General features: G+C 46.3%; 1 pseudogene; it reads right to left on the bottom strand.

The window, feature by feature from the left end:
* Positions 1-299: 299 nt before the first annotated feature.
* Positions 300-21,980, bottom strand: part of LOC117199913 (essential MCU regulator, mitochondrial-like) — a 120,311-nt pseudogene continuing 98,630 nt past the window's right edge.

Genomic DNA, 21,980 nt, shown 5'->3' on the forward strand with positions numbered 1-21,980 from the left:
AGCCTGGAGGGGGTTTATGCACCAGCCGAGAGGAAGTGACACCAGCACAGCAGAAGTAAAACCCCCCATGCTCATTCAGCCGATTGGGGGCCCGGCTCCGAAGCACCACCCACACCCAACAGGGCTAGGAGATCTCTGCCCTGAACCATGGCGGCTGACGGGGCCAGCCTGCCTCCCATCACACAGCAGCAGCGAGCAGCTACGAAAGGGACCTGACCCCCTGCACTCCCTGGACTCACATCTTCCACTAATCACGGTGCAACTCCAGGTGTGGCTGACCCCATTCATTCCCCACCCCCGCCAACCAGAAGCATTTCACAGCTTTCTCTCAAAAAGATCCAACTCTACAATTCTTAGTGAGATGTCGATTTTACTAACACTTTGGTGGGAAGACAAGGAAGACATTTTATACATCGCAAGGTGAAGCTCCATAAAAACCACCTTTAAAGATTCTCTGTTCTCTGCGTATGTCCCCCCAGCTTATCTCCTTTTGTCACTTCCCAAATTCTTCTACTGTCCTCAGCCCTGGCCTGAAACCCTATTGAGCAAAAAAGGCATTAAGCATCTACTGTAACTGACGTCTGTCCCTTGGTGGGGATGAGAATCCTCGCTCTCCATCCAGACACAGCTTCTCAGCTGCTGATCAAATTTTTCTCCATAAGTCCCTTCTCCCTCCCTGCAAAACAGTTTCCTTTGTGGAGGAGAGATTATGCTATTGAGAAATTAAGTTAGTCTTCACAGTGGCACAATAAGTTGAGTTTTTTCCATCGATCAGGCATTGTGTAAGGAAGGCACTGACATGCGTGACTTCATGTAATGTCCCCAACGACCTTGAAAGGTAGGTACCCCCACTGTTAAGGGGAGAAAATTTAGTCCCAGAGAGATTGAGCAATGAGCCCAATGTCAAACAGCTAGTAAATTAATGAAAGACAAGTCAAATTTTTTTAATGAGCAAAGATTTGAATAGACATTTCTCTGAAGAAGGTATCAAGTGGCCAATAAGTACATGAAAAGACACTCAAATCATTAGCCACTGGGAAAATGCAAATCAAAACCACAGTGAAATACCACTTCACACCCACAGGATGGCTACACTCAGAAAGACAGATAGTAAGTTGGCGAGGATATGGAGAAGTTGGAGCTCTCGTACGCTGTTGGTGGGAACGTAAAATGGTGCAGACACTTTGGCAAACAGTCTGGCAGTTCCTCAGAAAGATAAATATAGGGAATTCCCTGGTGGTCCAGTGGTTAGGAAGTGGTGTGGCCAAAAAAAAAAGATAAATATAGAAGTGTCATGTAACTCAGCAATTGCACTCCTAGATATCTACACAAGAGAAATGAAAACACGTGTTCACCTAAAAACTGTACACAAATATTCATAGCAGCATTATTCATAATAGCCAAAAAGGAGAAACAACACAAATGTCCATCAACTGATGAATGGAAAAATGAAATATGGTATATCCGTAAATTAAATATTATTCAGGCATAGTACTGATTCGTGCTACACAATATACACGAACCTTGAAATTATTATGCTAAGTAAAAGAAGACAAACACAAAAAGCTACATATTGTATGACTCCATTTACATGAAATGTCCAGAAAAGGCAAATCCATAGGGACAGAAAGTAGATCAGGGGCTGCCTGGGGCTGGGGGAGGGGAAAAGGGAAGGGACTGCTTTGAGTGCAGAGTTAATTTTTTTGTAATTTTTTGTCAGCACTGTGGGGTCTTAGCTCCTGGAACCCGCACCCCCTGCAGTGGAAGCACAGAATCCTTTTTTTTTTTTTGATATTTATTATGTTCATTCATAATTTGATTATGCTCGGTGGGCAGCACATCTCCAGGAGCCTCCCGGAGCCTGGGGATCTGAGCTACGGTCACAGACCATGCAGGAGGCTTCACTAGGGAGGCTGCGGGCTTTCCCTGGTGCTTTCCCACGTGCTGACAGGGGAGGAGGAGAGGGTGCGAGCATCACCATTTCTCGAGTCAGGACTTTCTCCTTTCTACACTTCCTCCATGCCCTGTTAGTCATCATCATCATCCTCTGGAACAAAAATATCATGCTCCTCAAACAGGGCAGCAAAGTTCTTGCTAATGAGCGTCCCGACAGAGAGAAAGGGGATCACAAGGGAGAACACACGGAGAAGGGAGAAGGACATTTCACCGGTTTGGGCAAAATGGAGCCGTTGAGAGTAACGGTGACTGACCTCATGGTACCAGACTCCGAACTGAGCCGCCGCGTCCGCCGTCCGTCGGAGACCTCACCACCCTTCCTCGGGCTCAGCCGGCTCCGGAAAGCCCCAGAGGCGACGGGTGCCAACGCGAGCCAGCGAGCCGCTCCGGACGCCGTCTCCCAGCTCCGTCCCTCGTCCGGGCACCTGGAAGCACTGAACCTTAACCACTGGACCGCCGGGGAAATCCCTGAGTGCAGAGAGTGATGCAAATGTTCTGGAATTAGACAGTGGTGATGGTCGCCAAACCTCGTAAATATAATGAAAACCACTGAATTGTGCACTTTAAAACGGTGAATAGGGGCTTCCCTGGTGGCGCAGTGGTTGAGAGTCCGCCTGCCGTTACAGGGGACACGGGTTCGTGCCCCGGTCCGGGAAGATCCCACATGCCGCGGAGCGGCTGGGCCCGTGAGCCATGGCCGCTGAGCCTGCGCGTCTGGAGCCTGTGCTCCACAACGGGAGAGGCCACAGCGGTGAGAGGCCCGCGTACCGCAAAAATAAATAAATAAATTAAAACAAAACAAACAAAAAAAACGGTGAATACTATGGTATGTGAGTTACATCTCAAAAACAAACCAACGAAACAGCTGATAAAAAGCCAGCCAAGAGTCCAACCCAAGCCATCAATCAGCCTCTTGGTCCCGCTCTGACACCCCTTAAAACGCCCATCACAGCCTCACACCACCAGAGTCCCTCATGAGGAGACTCTCACACCCACATCTGCTGCTGAGGGGCAGCTGGCATTTTTTTACCGTGTGACTCTGGGGACAAGGCCCCACCTTACAGCTAGCTGGGTGGGGGCGTGGCCTGGAACACCCCCAGCCTGGCCAGAAACCTGTGACTTCACTCCACAGGACAGCCCAGGTCAGCCAGATCTCTCTCTCCCTCTCTCTCTGGAGTCTGGAACCGGAGAACGAGGGACTGAAGAGGTGAGCTGTGAGAGACGGACAGAGGGGACATGGGGGAGGCCTGCACTCAGAGCAGCCCTGGGAGCTGGTGAGCAGGTGGAAGTCGGAGGAGGCAGCAAGGATGGATAAGCCAGGGAGGGCAGTCAGAAGAGAGCAGGAAGCGGCTGTCTTCTTCCTTCCCAAGGCTCTGTGGGCTCCTTGAGCCATACTCGAGTTCCTGTTCTGATTCCGAGTCCCTGCGGTGTCTTTACAGTAGCCACCTGCTCAAGGGAGGTCTGTTCTTTGCACTGAAAAGAGCCTGATGACACGCAGCAGGCATTTGTGGACCCAGGCTGGATAGACCAGCTCCCCCAGATTCATGGCCTTAGGGATGGGTTCTTTCGTTTACAAAGAAAACAGCAGATCTCAATGGTCTCTTCTGGAGCCCAGCCAGGAAAGCATCGGGCCATCTGCCTGAGATTCCATATGTAGGACTCCAGGACCCATCTTAGATACTGGCCTCAGAAGCCCTTGCACCTGCCCAGCAACGAGAAGATAATACACAAGGCGTAGGTTTCCACAGTGTGGACCAGTTACCATCTTGGTATCATTCTTTACTCTCCTTTGTCTTCTGACTTATTTGCTATGATTTAGCCTCTGCAATCGCCTCAAGTTAACCCAATTTTTTACAGACCAACAATTGGTGTGGAATAATAAAGATAGTCAAACTAAATATCTTATCTGGAATGACCTTGAACTTATCAGTATTCTTCAAAGTAAGGAGAAGACATTTCACATCTCACTTTTAATGAGGAAAAAAAAAACTGTTGCTGGAAATATTTACCTTTCATCTGCTGCGCTGAGAGATGGGGGAGATTTGTCGACTTTGATCTCCACTTGTTTAATTACCGGGAAATGAAGTGCGCGTAAGCCAGCAGGATCATGAAGTCTCACTCTTGCTGCAGAAGATGGCAGCTGGGGACCCAGCAGCCCGGCATTTTATTTTCCCAGATCAAAGCTGAACCAGCACCAGGATGGAAGAAGTATCCCGATGAGATGCGCCTGAAGAAGAACCAGGTGGCAGAGACTTGACCAAAGGGGTCACTGGACCAGCATCTCCCATGGGGTCTCCCCTTCTCACCTCCCACCCCAAGAGAAGGGCACGGTGTAGTCCAGGGCCCTGTCTCACCTGCCCGAGCCAAGTGGCTGCCCGCACACCACACGCCAGGCCCCAACTTGAGGCAAGCCCAGCACGCCTGTGCACCCACGGCCTTAGTTCTGACCACTTTCGACACACTACTAGCACCTGACTCCACCTGTGCTGGACCTCCCAGCTACAATCTCAGGTTGGTCCTCTTCTGAGCCTCACCTGCACAGATGAGTGAACACCATCCCAAGGAAAAGACCAGGGGACCGAAAACAAGACAAAAGCTAGCCTTCTCCGTGGACTGCCCATGACATGGAAGCTGGAATTTGGCCTCTGGGCATGCAGGGGTTGATGGGTAACCACGGGATGAAGGTGGGTAACATCTGGTGGGGGGGGGGGCACTGTCAGTTGTGATGGATAGCATCCCACCGTCCTTAGCACAGGAGTAACTCCACGATGCTCATCTCTAAAATGAGGGTGTTAAATGAGCCATTCTTTTTTTTTTTTTTGCGGTATGCGGGCCTCTCACTGTTGTGGCCTCTCCCGTTGTGGAGCACAGGCTCCGGACGCACAGGCTCAACGGCCATGGCTCACGGGCCCAGCTGCTGCTCCGCGGCATGTGGGATCTTCCCGGACCGGGGCACGAACCCACATCCGCTGTATCGGCAGGTGGACTCTCAACCACTGCGCCACCAGGGAAGCCCTAAATGAGACATTCTTGAAGAGCCTTCCCTCTTTAACATCATCTATCTTTATGATTCTATTTACTGAGCCTCTTCTGTAACCAGAACTGTGCTAGCTCCTCCAGAAGTCACATGGGTTGATCACGGTAGTGGTGGTGGTGATGGTAGCTGCTCACATTTACTGAGTCCTCACGATGTGCCAGGTGTGCCAGGGGCCGTACAAAGATTAACTCCTTTAATCTTCAGAAATCCCTATGAGGTCAATACCATTATGTATTATCCCATTTGACAGATGAGGAAACTGAGGCCAGAAAGGTTCACATAGCTGTTAAGTGACAGAGCATGCTGTCAAGATATTATACTTCCCTTACATTCCAAACAAGGAGACAAGACAAATCCACATGAAACAACATAAGAGAAAATATGATGTAGGATTAAATTGTGCAGAACAAATGTTAAGCCCTAAAGCAGGAATCAGAAAACTATGGCACATGGAGCAAACAGTCCACTGCCTGTTTCTGTAAATAAAGTTTTATTGAAACACAGACACACCCATTTGGGGCATACTGTCTATGGTGGCTTTCATGCTGCATTGGCAGAGCCAAGTAGTTGAAACAGAGATCATGTGGCCTAAAATAGTCACTGTCTGACCCTTGAAAGTTTGCCAACCCCCTCTCTTATGGTGACCAACTGGCTGGGTTTGCCCAGCACTGAGGGAGTTCCTGAGATGCAGGACTTTACGTTTTTAAAACCAGTAAAACCTTGGGCAGACTGGAACAAGTTGGTCACCCTACCTGCTCTACCACAGCTCAGAGGAAGGCAACATCCCTGGGAGTTGCAGAGTTGATAGAGGTGAGCCTTGAAAAATGTGCAGGATTTGGATATATGGTGGGTGGGACATGGGTAGGATAGACGGAGGAAGAACATTTGAGATAGGAGAGAGCAGCAGGAGCCTGGAGAAAAATGAGCATGAGATGCTCATGGGACAGCGAGGAGAGAGACGGGTCTCCCTGAGCAGAGAATGCCCATCAGGAAGCAGAAGTTGGGCCCATTAACTGAAGACTCCACAAAGGGTAGCTCATCATCATTGGTGGCAGTGTAAACAGGTCCCATCAGCTGGACAGTGCGTAAGTATGCATCAAAATGTTAAATGTGCATGTGCTTTGACTGCCAATGGGGGAGACCCCAAATCAACACCCCACCCTGTATCCAAGCCTTCTGAAACGTGACTTTGTGGTTCCTCCCATCTTTACCTCTTAAGGTTGCAGTCAGCCACGTGATTTGCTTTGGCCAATGCGATGTTAGTGGACTGGTCTCAAGCGGACACTTAAAAAAGCCCTTACTTGTTTCTGCTTTCCCTCTTCTTCTGCCTTTGCCCTGAGAACATGTCTGGGCCACAGAGCAAAGCTGAGCCACCCGAACTGTCCCAGCCAAGACCAGCTGAGGCCACCCAACCTGCAGCTGACTACAGACATGTGAATGAGACCAGCCAAGCCCAGAACAGCCCAGTCAAGCGCCACCTAAATTGCCAACCCCCAGACTCAAGAGCAAAATAAATGCTTATTGTTTTAAGCTACTAAGTTTGAGGTCGTTCATTGCACAGCATTATTATGCAACTAGATAACTGACCCTGCCTAATCCTTTTTTTTTTTTTTTTTTCTTTGCGGTACGCGGGCCTCTCACTGCTGTGGCCTCTCCCGTTGTGGAGCACAGGCTCCGGACGCACAGGCTCAGCGGCCACGGCTCACAGGCCCAGCCGCTCCGCAGCATGTGGGATCTTCCCAGACCGGGGCACGAACCCGTGTCCCCTGCATCGGCAGGGGGACTCTCAAGGACTGCGCCACCAGGCAAGCCCCTTGCCTAATCCTTTTTTAGGAACTTATCCTAAGGAGGTAATCCAATGAAGATGCAAAGATGCATGAATAAGGATGTCCCTTACAGTGTTATTTACAATAGTTAAAAAACGGAAAACTTCTTTTGGAAAGATCTAAGTGCTCAGTAATGGTGGATTGGTTTTCAAAAATTAAATCCATACAATGGAATATCATTAGCCATTAGAAAAGGTAATATATATCAATATTTATTGACATGGAAAGATGTCTACTTCATGTTAAATGAAAAAGTAGATGGAAAAACAGGTTTTAAGGTGGATCTATTGTTTTTATTGAATATGAGAGAGAGGGAGGGAGGGATGGAGGGAGAGATCCATGCATCAAAATATTAACAGTGATTATCTTGAAGTAGTTGGATTTTTTTTACTTCTTTATCCTATTGTGTATTGTATGAATTTGTAAAATGATAATGTATTATCCTTACAGACAGAAAAGAAAATGTCACCAAGAGAACCTTTCTCTCTACATATATAAAAACATGGCTTTCTAGTCCGTAGTAAACCTCTGCCCTCTCCACCAACTCCACTTACTCCTGACTCTGGAATGAAATCTGACTGACCTTGAAGTTGCCCTTCTTGCTGACCCAGGAGACTAGAACCCACGTTGGGAGATTGAGGGGGGAGCACCAAGCCCCAATGATGAGGCTCTCTGTGGAGATACTGAGGAAAAGTTTTCCCTTCCAACCATCTGCAAAGAAATTACCCCTGAAACCAACTCCAACCATGCTTTTAAAAACTCCTTGCATCCAAGTAGTAATATTTTTGGAGTGAGATCTACTTTACAATATTTTATTAACTGCAGTGTTGCAACTAGAAGTCCTTTGTAGCTGTAGGTCTCAGGGGCCTTCCTGGGACGTTGCACTTAATGAGGTTTATAATTCAATATAACTACATCTGCATCTTTAATTATGCCTAACATTTAATCTTCATTGCTCCTCTTGAATTGGAAGAGCTACAATTAGATCTGCTGTAGTTTAATCTGATAATAAACATCCATGACATTTAGAGAAAAAATGTACTCATTTCATTAGAGTGGCCGACACATTTACCATTTGCCTGAACTGAACAAATACTCTCAACAGTCCTTCCAACTGTAACAGAGAGCATGGTTTTAAACTATCCCCTGTAGACCCCTGGAACTCTAGAGCTGACAAGGACCTTGTAGGTTAAGGAGTCTAACAGCACTATTTTTCAATGGAGGGCACTGAGGCCCAGAGAATCTAAGTCATTTGTCCACTGTCACACAGCAAGTTAGCAGATAGAGGCTATTACAGGAAATAAGTCCAAGGATTCTTGAATCACTGCCAGGTGGTCTGTTTGTCATTCCTCTATTGCCACCCTGGCATATATGGCTAAAGTAGGACATAATTTTTTGTTGACATTCCTCTGAGCAACCACCACCTCCCTTTTTTTATGGAATCCAGACAAAATGTCATTCAAGTACCTGTATTGAGCATCATGCCCCAATCCCAAATTCAAAGCAATAACAAATGAAATATAAAAAGAGAAAATTAAAAAGACACACCCTCATTAAAAACAAAATAAATATCTCCAAGGACCAAAACTCAAGAAAATAAAACATTAAATGAACTGAAGATTGGAGCTATTTGGCTGCAGGTCTAGAAGGAGGCAGAGGTGGTTAGGAGTTTAGTTCCACTGAAAACCAAAAATGCCCCATTTAAGACCAAGGATGAGACTCAGGCTCTTAGATTTAAGCTGGGACAGAGGCTAATAAAATAGGGAATGATACAGTTAGACAATCTCAATTTGGCAAGCATCATAGTAATAATAATAATAATTCAGGCAAGAATCATTAGCGGATGCTAAAACTTGTGGATAAAAATTTGAGGATAAACAAAATATTTACATAGTCTCAAAGACTTCCCCACAAAATGCTAATTACTTACAAAGGGGAAAACATTAACTATGAAAGTGGAGAAGTCTCGCGGACACCACCCGGACCAAGTGATCAAAGTTCACATCAGCAGCAGTGGCACAAAGAAGGACACGGCGTCACTTTCTTGGACTCCTTTCACTTCTCCAGTCTTCCTATTTTGCCCTTAACTCATTCTCATCTGTAAACCCCTCTTCTCTCTGCTTCTGCACCATCTTGAACCATCACCTCTAGTAGGCAGGGATTGGTCTGCTTAATTTATCTGGAAGGAGCTGGTCAAGAGACAGATGTTCCTGATTCCCCACATGTGCACCTTAAAAGGGCTTTTACCCCCAATACCTCATTGACCCTCACGGTCTGAAAATTAAGTAAAACATATTTTTCTCCCATTTAAAAAAAAAATGTGAAAACCAGGCTCAGAGAGGTTAAGCCACTTGCCCAAAGTCACACAGCTAGGAAGTGGTTGAGCCCACGTCTCCTGGCTCCAGTGATAAGATGCTACAGTTGACGTGGTGGTTGACTCCCCGATATCCATCCCCCTCCCCCACTGTGTGGCCACAGTTCAGTTTCAGGGACTGACCCTGCCTCCAGGTCGGCCCCATTTAGTCAATGCAAACCCAACGAAAATGAAATCCCATCTCCCTTCTTCAGCAGCTGGAGCAAGAGCTCAGGCCTAAGCTGATCAGCATATGCCATTCCCCTGGGCCTGGGGAACAGTTCTAGCCAATGAGACACGATAAGGAGTCTGCTAGGGCTTCATGTCTTATGCTTCCTTACTTTTAAGAACAAGACTAGGAAGCTTCTCTCTCTTCCTAAAATAAATGGGGAAGAAGATAGCCCAGCTTGCTGCTGGCAGCAATCCTACAAAGAAGGGAACCAGCCCTAGAACAAAACTGACACTGTGGATGGAGGAAGAGAGAGGTAGAAAGGACCAAGCATCCGTGATGACCTTCTGAAGTGCAATGTCAGACAGCCCTGGAAGCTACGTTAAGTTGGTTCATCTGTTCATTGCAATCAAAAGCACCCTACTGGGTGCAGGCCCCCTCTCCCCTGAGGCAGCCCAGCAATGGGGAGCCCAGCAGCCCAAGTGTCCCACTGAGCTCCAAGGTAATAATGACACCTGCCTCACCAGCCCCCATACACCCCCGCTGTCCTCAAATGGCTGTTTGTTGACATCGCTTCTCTTGAGTTTTTTAAACTTCACAAGGAAGGCAGTTCTATAGTGCTGTGAGCTCTCTTTCTGAGAAGCAGCCCTAGTGCTAAGGCAGGATGAAGATTCGTCTGTTCCCAGTACCCGCCACCCCTCTCTCCTCCCCCACAAAGAGCAGCTTTCCTCTGGAACCCATGCACATGCTGTTTATTTCTAACTGCACCAGCAGGTCCCAATCCTGTTGCTTGCTGCTTCTAGTTATTCACTTGGAGTCAGAGCTGCTGGGAAGTCAAAATTAGCCTTATTCTACCAGCATGAAAAGGAAATGCAGAAGCAGTCTTTCGGCTTCACAGGGGCAAGGAGCTGGGATTTTTCTCCTCTTCCTGTGAACACCAGGGCTCATGCTTACATGGGTCTATGATTACACAGCCATTTGGAAATTCTGTGAATTGGAAGCAGCGCTGTCACTGACTTCCTACAAAGAAGAGGCAGCAGGAGAAGTCTTCCAGAGGAGGGACATAGGGGCAGCCATCTGGTTGGAAGCCACCGCATTTACATAAGTTGTCTCTTCAGTTGAGGTGGTGAGGAGCAGTCTGTAAGGGGGGGGGGGTGTTAATGACCAAAGCCCTGCTTGACACCATGTATTGATCAAGTTTTTTATTTAATTTTTTATTTGCTGTATTTTATAATGCTTTGACATCTTGGGGCCTTGCTGATCTTGGAGAGACTGACCCTCCCAGGGCTGACTAATTCCTAAAGACAGCAAACACCTTGCCTTCCGTATGCTATTCCTATGCAAACTGAACCAATCCAAAGCCCATAAATCCACCTCCTCCTTTATCTAGCTTTCTAATACCATGTTAATGTTTCCCCTGCCCTAAATCACCACCAGGCCGGGTGCCAGACATATAGAGACCACCCTTATAGCCCAGAGCCCACTGACGTTATTCAAACTATACAATCCTAAACTTGCCCAAACTTGCCTACCCTGCCCATGCATTCCTTCCCATGGAAACCTCAATAAACGCTCTGACCATGCTCTCCCTTCACTCCTTCACTCCTGGCCCACCCAGGTGCTTCCTTCCCCATTTGGCCCTGCAGGGCACTGTGTGCCCCCTTGTTTGGGGAACTGTGAGTAATAAACTCTTCTTTCAAGGCAATTGTTTCCGTGTCTGTCATCTTACCACATCTGATTAAGCCAGATCAGCTAGCAAGAGAAAGACAGCATGATTGTAGGTGATGCCTATCACACTGCAAAGTAGGAATTATTAGCTCCATTTTCCATGTGAGAAAAGTGAAGCTCAGATGGTTGAGTAACTTGCTGATGTTGGTTAACAGAGAATATTGATCATGAGCTAAGGGTGCAGCAGTCGACTTCTTTTCATAGAGATATATGAAATTTTAAAGATATTGATATTTGGTGGGAGAATTGAGTACTATTCATCAAAAGGAAAATGTTTTATTTTAGGACTTCCTTGGTGGTCCAGTGGGCAGTACTCCATGCTCCCAATGCAGGGGCCCAGGTTTGATCCCTGGTCAGGGAACTAAATCCCACATGCATGCCACAACTAAGAGGTCCACATGCTGCAACTGAGAGGTCCGCATGCCGCAACTAACATGCCGCAACGAAGATCCCACGTGCTACAACTGAGACCCGGCGCAGCCAAATTAAATAAATTTTTTAATGTTTTATTTTAGGAGGGAAATTTATTAGACTTAGTTAGTGGAAATGAAATATGTTACGTGAGTCCATTCAGAGGGGCTATTGGGGAAAGCTGACAGAATAACTCGGAGGAACTGGCCGGCATTACTCCATCAAATCTCCTGGGCTTTTTGTTTACATTCTTACAACCTCGAGAGGAGGTGAGCCAAGTTGGAATACAGCCAGTAGAGCAGAGGGTCCCGCTGAGATTGAACTTGGCAGCCCCTCTCCGGGGTATCCCAGTGACAAAACATGCCGCCCCCCCGCATGTTGGTGATACAATAAGGAAAGCCACATGCAGGAAGTAAACAGTCATCAGGGGAAGAGCAACACATGGTCTTACTCACTGCTACTCAAATCTGGTCTGGGGACCAGCAGCCTTGGCATCACCCAAGACGTTAGAAATGTGGAATCTCGGACCCCATCCCAGACTCGCCAAACCGGAATCTGCAAGTTAACAAGATCGCCAGATGATTCACATGCACGTTACAGTTCGGGAAGTTCTAGTCTTTATGGTTCCACACTTGCGAATGGGGGACACTGGGGAAACAATTAGGATGTGGATGAAGAATGAGATCACAGATGGACTCAAGCTGTAACTGAAAGGGCTCGTACTGAGCCTGTGTGCTTGGCGCCTCTTTGGTGCCACAGACCTGATACAGCTCCTACTGCTTTCAGGGTTAGGTTATCAGGGTATTACCGACTCAGCCTGGATAATCCTTTGTCATGGGGGTTGGGGGGGGGCTGTCTTGTACATTGTAGGAAGTTTAGCAGCATCCTTGGCCTCTACCCACTAGATGCCAGTAGCATTCTCCAATTCCATCCCAAACCCCCTTGTGACAACCAAAATTGTCTCCAGGCATTGCCAAATATTCCAGGGCAAGTGGAGGGGAAGGGGTGTGTATGTAAAATCTCCCCCTTCCATTGAGAACCACTGAGTTAAATAAAGCATTCTTATGAATTCATGTTGCCTCACCTGTTCTACCTGGGACCATCAGTATAGGAAAGGACTGGGAGACGGTGGAATTTGTTTTTGCGGTCAGGGTGAATCCGCTGCTGCAACTGCCTTCCATCTCTCTGCTGCCACAAAGGAGAGGAAAGCCTCCAAAGGGATGGAAAGAAGGTCAGCAATAATTCAGAGGGAAGCCAGCATAAAAAGCCAGTCTAACTGGCTTCTAATGTTGTTTCCCTCGCTCCATACCACCTCGCGCTGAGGGTGTGGGAAGTGCTCTGGACCATGAGCTATGAGCTGTTCCGTTCTAATGCCAGCCCAGGCCCCACTGGCTCTATGCCCTTGGATGAGTCACTTCCCCTCCATGGGCCACAGTTTCCTCCCCTGGGTTGGCCAAGGGAGTTCCCTTCCATTCCAGTCATTCAATGAACATCCTAGAAAGGATAAAAATCATGTGTGTCAAGTTCACAAGGCTGAATTCCCATTTGGGAAATAGAGATACAGATAAGGTTGAGTTTGTTGATTGTTGACTCCTAGCTAGGCTGAGAGGGGATGAGTTCCTAGAAGCTGAGATGGGAAGTCCAGCCATTAAACAACCTGGTCCAAAGGGGAAAATGGGCAGTGAGAACAAGTCTCAATCAAGGCAGATACTGCTTCCATCTGCAACAGGGGGGTGTAGGTGGATGGCTGCCCAAGACCCTTCCAGACTGGACATTCTGTGGCCCTGACGCTGTTGAACTATCCCTCCCCAGGGGACACTCAGTAACCAAATCACTTTCAGTCCTAGGGCTCCCTTCAAATTATTTTCTGGAACCTAAATACAACTGGGCCCGTCTCAGCACAAGGCTGCACCTAAAGAAACCCAGACCCAGCTCCTTACAGCTTTGGAAAGAAATGTAGGTCCATTACAGAAAGCCTCTGGGAACCATCAAAGGGGAAGCTAATCACACAACACAAACCAAGGCTGCTTAAAAATAATATACATTTTCTCCCTGCAAACCTCCCAGCATACCTGGTAGCCCCCCTTCCACCTCAGCCACCCTGGCCTTAGACTAGTTACATCCTGTCCCCTCCCCAGCTACCCTGTCTCTGTAGAGCCTTCTGGCTTGCTTCCACCTTCTATCATTCTCCCCTTCACTACCTACCCTGAGTAGCCCCACAAAATCCCAGAAGCTGGTTCTGTGCTCTGGAAAGAAGTGTGGCTGCATGAATCAGAAAATGAAAAGTAACCATGGCTTAAGCACTCAAGGTCTTAGTTTCCCACATCAAGATTCTGGAAGTCAGCAGTCCAGGGTTTGTACAGCAATCCCCTTATTCCTCCCCTTCTGTCCTGTGCCAGAGCTGGGAGTGCTCTCTGCTGCCAAGCCTAAGACAGCTGATGCAGCACCAGTCATGTGTGATCCCAGCCCAGAAAGGGGGAAAGAGGATGAGAAGGGCCCACACCCCCCCTTTAAGGACATTTTCCAGAGCTTTGCTGATATTTAGAATGTAGAAGAATGTAAAAGACTTTTGATCCTGTGGTAACAACGAGGAAAATCTGGACAAAACTTAAAATCCTACTTCTCTATGGGTCTAGCAAAGAGCTAAGGGTAGAAGGAGGTCTCGATGAACTGAATTCCGAAAAGAAATGAGCATGTTATAGGTAAGTAGAGGGCCACAGCGGCTGCCCTACCTGAGAAGGGATGGGGAACCAGTCTGGAATGCATGTGGCATCCCTGAGGGGAGAGACTGCCCACGAATGAGGAGGAAGCAACCTGGCCTTAGGTGACTGTGTAGCAGTCCGTGTCGATCAGAGAAACAGAACTGCTACTATCAGAGAAGCGGGGTACAGAATCAAGGATTCATTTCCTGAGTTGACCTTACGCAGCATGAGGCACTGGTGGGACAGTCCCCACAGGCTGTTGCCTCTGTAACTAGTATTAAGCTTGAAATCACTAGAGGTCAGCCAGATGGGCAGCCAGAAAGGAAAATTGAACGTGGACAAAGGAAAGCACAAGTTGGAATCACAAGGATGAACTGGCACTTATGAGGACGAACTGGAATCCACAGCTGTCACTCACACTTTCCAAACTGAACGCTCTGGATGAGTTATGGGAAAAGCTAATAGTCTTCACCTCAGAGGTGCACGTGCAGCTGACCTACAACTCAGAGAAGAAGGGGATCTCATGGGAGCTAAAGAGCTGGCCATTGAGGCAAGCGTTCCCGGCGCTCTTGCTAACCTTCAAAATGTCCAACAAGGTACCTGCAGCTTCACTTCTATCTGCCAAGCCTTGTGCAAAATGTCTCTTATGGCCTCACCTGACCTAGATGCACAAGGAAGGAAATTCTTGGAAACATAGTTCGAGTTCAGCCAAACTTACAAAGTACAGAGTTGCCACAGACTGTGTGGGCTGGCAGGAGGATGTGGAATCTGAAAGAACCCCACATGCAAACATAAATTACTCAACCCAACAGTGCTGCCCTGTCAAAAATGTTGCCAAGGAAGGAAGGAGTCGTGAAGACAGGGCAGGGAAGCGGAGACAGATCACTTAGTCCCACCCAGCTTCATGATGGTCATGGTGACTGGATTTGGGGGCCCTGAGGAGTTGAATGCACAGTGAACCAAAAATATCTGAAACTCTAATCCAACCTCCTCCCAATTCAAACACTGAGCAGATCGAAAAGCTGGGAGACAAATGGACTTATAACAGGTAAACGCTCAATCTAATGAAGGCTGCGGCCCAACCAGACTCAAGGAGGAATCTGACTGAGAGAGCCTCTCACCCTATCTGCAAGACAGAGGAGTGGGTTTGCATGTTCTGGAAAACAAACAAAACCAAATATTATACTTTATTTTAGTATACTTTAGTCTCCAAACAAAAAAAAATTATGAAACATGCAAAGAAGCAGGAACATGTAACCAGAACTCAGGAAAATCATAGTCAACAGAAACAGATCCACAGACAAACACTAGCTGTTGGATTAACAGACAAGAAATTTAAACCAACTGTTAAAAATATGTTAGGGCTGGGCTTCCCTGGTGGCGCAGTGGTTGAGAGTCCGCCTGCCGATGCAGGGGACACGGGTTCGTGCCCCGGTCCGGGAGGATCCCACGTGCCGCGGAGAGGCTGGGCCCATGAGCCATGGCCACTGAGCCTGCGCGTCCGGAGCCTGTGCTCCGCAACGGGAGGGGCCACGGCAGTGAGAGGCCCAAGTACCGCAAAAAAAAAAAAAAAAAAAAAAAAATTACAAACATTGCTGAGAAAAATTAAAGAAGACCTAAAAATTGGAATGACATACCACATTCATGGATTATAAAGACTTGATATTGTTAGGATATAGAGTCTTCCCAGATTCAAAACAATCACATTTTTGTAGAAATTGAAAAACTGCTCTAAAATTTATATAGAAGTAAGTGTGAAGGACCTAAACTTACCAACACAACTTTGGGAAAAAAAATTTGGAAAACTCATACTACTTGTTCCAGAACTTACTATAAAATCACAACAATCAAATTAGTGTGGGATTTGCATAAAGGCAAAACTATGAATGGAACAGAAGTTCCAGAACTAGATCCAAACATATACACTGCCAACGTATTTCTGACAAGACACTAAGGCAGTTCCATGTGTGTATGCGGGGAGAGACGTTTTAACAAATTATGCTGGTACAACTAGACATCCACCTGGGGAAAAGACAATGAACCTCAACCCCTACTTCATCCCATATGCAAAAATCAATTTGAGATGGGTCACAGACCCTAACATAAAAGCTAACATTATAAAACTTCTAGGAGAAATCATTTGCAAATAGCTTCACAAATTTGAGGTAGAGAAAGTTATTGAAGAGCACACAAAAAGTGTAAACCATTAAAGGGATATTCATCACTTCCACTTCATCAACATTTAAAACTTCTGCTCTTTTGAAAAACACTGTTAAGCAAGCCACTGACTGAAGAAAATGCATGCAAAATATATATCTGATAAAGGACTGGTAGCCAGAATACATAAATAGCCCCTACAATTCAATAATAGTAAGAAAACCCAATAAGGGGGGGCCAAGATTTGAACAAATATTTCCCAAAATAAGATATATGGATGGCAAATAAACACATGGAAATGTGCTCAACATTATTAGTCACAGGAAAATATAAATTAAAGCTACAATTAGATGCCACGACACTCACACTGAAATGGCTAAAATTAAAATGATTGACAACACCAAGCATTGACAAGAATACAAAGCAACAGAACCCACATACCTGAGGGAATGTAAAATGATATAATCGCTTTGGAAAAAAATATGGTAGGTTCTTAATAAAGTTAAGCATACAACCTAGTGATTCAAGTCCTAGGTTTTTATGCAAGAGAAATGAAAACATATATCCACCTGAAGTCTTATACACAAACGTTCGTAGAACTTTTACCAAAATAGCCCCAAACTGGGAACCAACCCACTAGTTGATGTACTATTCATCAACTAGTGAATGTATAAACAAATGGGGGACTGTCCATACAACGGAATGTTGCCTAGCTATAAAAAGAAAAATACATTGATACGCGCAATTAAATGGATAAAACTCAAAAACAATATGCTGAGCCAAAATGTTAGACACAAAAGCATACATACTGTATGATTCCATTCATCTGAAATTTTACAACGGGCAAAACTAATCTATAACGGCAAAGGCACATCAGTGGCTGCCCAAGGCTAGCAGTGGGAAGGGAGAAGGAAGACTGGCTGCAAAGAGGCGTTTAGAGAACTTGGTGATACGATGAAATAGTCTACATCATGCTTGTCATGGTGGTTATACAAGTACAAACATTCGTGAAAACGTTTGATTTCTACACAGAAATGGATGCATCTTAGTGCATGTAAATTATATACCTCAATAAATTAGGGTTTTTTTTTTTAAAAAAAAGCAGCTCAATTTAAAAATGGGCAAACAGACATCTCACAAAAGAAAACATATGAATAGACAGTAGGCATGTAATAATGTGCTCAACTTCATCAGTCAACAGGGAAATGCAAATGAAAACGACAATAAGATACCGAATTACACCCATCAGAATGGCTAAAATGAGAAAGACTGATAACACCAAATGGTGGTGAGAACATGAAGGAACTGGAACTCCCATACATTGCTGGCGGAAGTGTAGAGTAGAACAGATACTTTGGAAAACCCTTTGCCAATTTCTTATGAAGTTAAACATACCCCTCCCCACTGATCCAGCAATTCTATTCCTAAAACAAATGAAAACATGTCCACAAAAAGATTTACACAAGAATGTTCACAGCAGCCTTAATCTTATGGCCCCAAACCAGAAACCTCCCAAATGTCCATCAGCGAATGAATGGATAAGTAAAATGTGACACATTTGTACAAGAGAACACTGCTCAGCAGTAAAAAGGCAGGAACAATCGATACAAAGAACAACATGGATGAATCTCACAGACATTGTACTGAGTGAAAGTAGCCAGATACAAAGGGTACATACTGTACAGTTGAAGTTCAAGCACAGATAAAACTAACCTACGTGTTAGAAATCAGAACAATGGTTAGCCCAGGGTGGGGGCTGTCCAGACTGAAGCAGGCAGAGAGGATTAATTGATTGGATGTAGGGAACTTTCACGGGTATTAGAAATGTTCTTTATCTTGACTGAAGTGTATGCATACATTTGTCAAATTTCATTGAACAGTATAGCTAAGATCCGTATGTGAATTATACTTCCTTTTTTTAATAATGAAAGAAAAGGGAAAAAAAAGGAAGTCAAACACATCACTTCTGCTTGGATCTAAATGACTAGAATTTAGTCACATGGCCGCACTTAGCTATAGGGAAGACCAGGAAAGGCAGTCTTTATTCCAAGCAGCTCTGTGCTCAATGAAAATTGCTTTTCTTCTTACTGTAGAAGAAAGCAGAGACTTGATTTAGCAGGACAGATAATGGCCTCTGCCATTGGCCAATAAAGCAAATAAATGATTCTCTTTTTGAGGGAGGGGGGGCTCAAGGAAGATTTCAAATGCTTATAATAATTTAATAATTCTTCTAGTTTTGCTGTCATGCTACTTTCTGTAGTTCTTCAGTGTTCTCTTTTCCCTACTGTAATCAGGCAAGGCCACTCTTCCCACAGTGGCCATAACCTTGAGAACCCGCCAAGGGTACACTGGTGACAAATGAAAGGGGGACAAAGGAAGGAGGGTAGCAGGGCTGGGAAGGAAAATGAAACAGCCTTGAAAGTGTGAATGGAAACCTGCCCGGCAGACATGGCATGTGTGACACCTGCCGCCTTCCAGTGAGAGGAAACGCCCCCTTTGTGTTTAAAACTTGGTTTGGCTTCCTTTGGGGACCACACAGGATTTCACCGGTTTTAGCTTATTATGAGAGATGCAGCAACAGTAGCATCCCCCGTCCTTGGAAATCTTCTGTCCTTCTTGGGCAGCGCTTGCTGGGGATGTCTGCCACAAACGCAGGAAATCTTCTTCTCCATACATAGTCCAACACTCGGGCTGGGATTTTCCTACCAATAACCTCATTCCATAGGCAGGTACTGGAGAAGAACGTGACTTTATTTCCCATGGGAAATATGCTTGGCGGATTTCCTTGCCGCATGTTATCGTATACCAGTGCTTTCTCAGTGAAACAACAAATGTTTATTGAGCTCCTGCTTTGCCTGGCTCTGGGCTCAAAGCTGGGGATGCAGAGAAAGCACAGAACTATTGGCTAGGCTGGGAGGCAATCTCCTGTTCCCAGCCCACCATCTGGACCTTTGACACTGATGTCAGCCAGAACCACACCTAAGATCCCTAGAACCAAGCATTCTGGGGATGAGCCCCGCTTTATCTCCCTATCCCACTCCCCCCACAAACTGGCCCGTCCTACCAGGGTTTCAGCCTGCTCCTGCTTGAGCCAGACACAACCTCTTTCCCAGTACACACCCCTTTCCCAGAGGGATGAGAGATCAGCAGGGTCTGCTTGATGAAACTCGTCCATGGGCTGCCTCCAAGATCTGGCTGCAAGGAGAATGGACTGGAAATTGCACAGTCATTATCTTTGCAGACAACTCTCTCCTCCCCATCTTTCCAACATAATGAATTGCGTGGAGAGCTCAGCCGTCATGAAAGCTTTTGAATTTCAGCCCCACCGTCTTCCAGGACATCCTTAGAGGTTATCTCGGCAAGGCAGGTAGAAGAGGAAAGAGAAAAGCTTAACCCTATAAGGATAATTATGATGTATTATTAGCAACTGATGGCAATCTAATGCAGGATTTTCAATATAGACACTGCTGCCTCTAATTTTTCTCTGTCATATGCACACACACACAAAGGCTACATTTAATGACTTCAAAATGGAGAGCAGTTTCTTAAACTAAATTTAGTTCCTTAGAAGCAGTGTCTTAATACAGGGCATTTTAATAAAATAGAGACACAGTTTGAATGTTGGAGACACTTTTCAGGACAGATGGAAATGTTATGATTAGTACGTTTATATGATAAGACCACTAGTTGGCATTACTGTTGACTTTATATGGCCATGCGAAACGCATTATGTGCAGAAATCCGAGTGGCACTCAAGACGGCAGAACCACATTTGCTGTAGGATCATCACAGTGAGTAACCGACAGGCAGGAAGCCTAATTAGTTTCTGTATCCTCAGCCTCTAGCACAACACTGGGCCCAAGCAGAGGTCTGATAAATGATTGCTGGCTGGATAGATGAAAGGGTGGATGGATGGATGGATGGATGGACTGACAAAGACACAACTTCAGCAATTTATTTTAATGTGTTGGGAAACCAATCTTGTAACTGAAAGGCTAAAAGCCTGGGGATATAAATTCAAAGCACAGTGATGTGATTGCTTGGAGTATGTTTGACTTAGTTGAAAAGTATCCACTCCTGTGTCTATAAATCAGTCTTCGGTGCCTCTCTGTCCTAGCCAGATTTGGAACACACACAGAAATAGAAACTTCTACAGGCATTTAATTGTCTTGCCTTGAGCTCCCCCAAAAGCAGACCCTGAGGCAAGGGTTGAGGTGCAGGTGGTTTATTCGAGAGGTGATCCCAGGAAATGCAAGTAAGGAAGTGGGGAAAGTGTAACAGGAGAGCGGAAGAAAATCAGTCATGAGTGGGTTACTGCTGTGGGTAACTGGGGCTCAGTCTCACTGAAGACCCTTTGAGAAATCATGTGGACCATGTCCTAGAATTTTCCCACAGGGGCAGAAAGTGGGATACTTACCAAATCCCATGCCCCAGTGGCTGAAAGTAGCCCCAGGACATTCACACCTTCACCCCTGGATTGCCCCTGTATTTAGCAGAGTGAATTCCAGGTGCTGGAAAAAGCCCTCAATCGGAGAACAAGTTTGATACAGGCACTCAGGAGGTAAGCTGGGAACTGTCACAGAGCAGGTGAACCCGGGTGGTCGGTGGGGGGCATCAACAGTGTGCCCTAGAGCATCTTAACAGGAAGGGGTTCAAGACCAGGAATTAGATACATTTCCTGGAAGGGCTAGAGGAGGCTTTCTAGGCTGGCCTCCAGGACTGACTCCCAGACAAATAGAACTGACCCACCAGGGGACCTTTACCCTCTGAGGCCACCCCCGCTACTGCTGTTGCCACCACAACTCTCTCCACAGCCGGGAAGCTATGGAATGGGCTTTGCAGCATGGCTGCAGAAATCCTCACACTTCCATGACCTTGTTTAGCATCAGAAAACAGCCTAAGCGGGGCAGGAAGAAGGCTTCTGCCACAGTTCGTCTGTCCAAATCATTCATGCCTGTGTCTAATTGACAGGACCTGATTCACATCCAGAACGGGAGCTGTCAGGGAGTCTGGAGAATGTGGGGTTCAACTTTCCAACCTCCCGAACTGGAATGAGGCAGACACAAGTTTAGAGAAGCTAATGTACCCTGTCTACCATGCTCCCTAATGACCTACCCTTAGCCTGTGCTCCCATCACCATCCAGAGCCCCTCACGGAAGGGGAGCACACCTGTGGCCCCTGCTTTGTCGACCCATGGAAGCTGGTACAACGAGGTAAGAAGACACGAGGCTGCCTGCTCTGCACTGCAGCCACATGAGCCTTCTCTCAGTTTCTCAGAAGTGCCTAGTTCTCTCCAGCCACAGGGCCTTTGCACACACTACTTCCTTGCTAGAATGGTCTCCCCACCTCTCCCACCATACTCTTCTTCTAGATTCTGTTATCCTTTGAATTGCAGCTCAAACAACACCTCCTCCAGGAAGCCTTCCTTGACTCCCCAAACTATTTTGATTTCCCCAATTACGGGCTCACTTAGGCTATAGCACTTGCAGATTATTAGCTGGTGTTGGGCTTCCCTGATCAGCCATACCCTGTGTCATTGTGCCTGTGAGTTTTTTTCACCTGGGCTTATGAGTCTAGACTGAATCGGCTTCAGGCTGACCCTCAGACTGTCTCATCCCCACAGGCACAGTCCTTTTCTCAA

The sequence above is a fragment of the Orcinus orca genome, chromosome 14 (assembly GCF_937001465.1).
Source record: "Orcinus orca chromosome 14, mOrcOrc1.1, whole genome shotgun sequence".
In the NCBI taxonomy this organism is placed as follows: Eukaryota; Metazoa; Chordata; class Mammalia; order Artiodactyla; family Delphinidae; genus Orcinus; species Orcinus orca.